Here is a 1,229-nt window from a genome sequence, read left to right as displayed (position 1 = left end):
TAAGTTTCCACTTCAGGATCTGGCCTTCTAAAGAGCAGTCAGGTTGATCTCCTCTAGGACTGACCGGTTTGATCGCCTTGCAGTCCAAGGGACTCGCAGGAGTCTTCTCCAGCACCAGAGTTCAAAGGCTTCAATTCATGCTGACAGACCCCAAAAAAACTCATTGGTGAGCCTTTGTCCCTTAGTAACATGGCGGGAAGCCACTGAGCTTATTATTGATTGTTACGTTTGCATTATTATCTTTGAGGTGTATCTCCCAGGGTCTACAAAGTTTGGAGCGGTCTATAAAAAGGTAGAAACAACCAAATCTATCTATCTATCTATCTCAAAGATTTCAATTTTGCTATGACTGTTTCTGGAGTGTGTCATAAATTATCTCTGAATAAATGTGAAGTGAAACATCCTGCCTATTGCATAATAAGGAACACAGATTTCATTTGATCAGTGTTGTAATATGTTAATGAATTTGTTGGAGAAAACGTTCTGATCCAGAGAGTTGTGTAGAACAGGAATTCTTGCTAGATATTTCCCAGATAGGATAAATGAAAACCGTATTCACACTAATTGGCTACGTTCCTAAGATGAATGTACCAGATTTGTGCACCAAAATCGTAGTGCTGATAACGGTGCTCAATTCAGGGATAACCTTGGTTGACCAGCCTGTTTTGGTAGCCTGCAACGTTGGCTAAACTCAGCAAGCTTGGCTTAGTTTATAATTCAGCGAAGCCCAATTCATTCGGTAACTCAGTTATATGCATTGCATAGATGTTATTTACTTTTTTTTTTGGTTTGCTTTCAACACAACACGGACAGCAATTAAAGTGACCCCTTGGCTGCCTAGTTGCTTAACCATCATAGATCTGTTGTCACTGAACTTAATTTCTTTAATTTTTTTCTGCTGCTGAGCCATGCTAGTTTCTGACCTAGGTCAAAATTGCTTAACATGTTTGATAGACTATTTTTCCCTCCCTCTCCTTTCTTCTTCCTCATGGTCCCATCCGCTCTTTTTTTCTTGCTCTGATGTCATGAAAGAAGAAGAAGAAAGAGGGAGGGAGAAAATGGTTGATTTCCAGGAATGAATGGCACCAGGGGGAAATGACTAGATTCACAGGGTCTCATTCCCTGCAGTATGTGGGAGGGATAGCAAGCAGGCAACAAAGCACATCAGCTGATGTGCCTTGCCTCCAGCTCTTAACTTCTGCATGAAGGCTCTTCAGAGGAATGATGTT

The sequence above is a fragment of the Vipera berus genome, assembly GCF_964194415.1.
Source record: "Vipera berus genome assembly, chromosome: 5".
Classification (NCBI taxonomy): Eukaryota; Metazoa; Chordata; class Lepidosauria; order Squamata; family Viperidae; genus Vipera; species Vipera berus.
Note: the sequence above shows the minus strand (reverse complement) of the source record.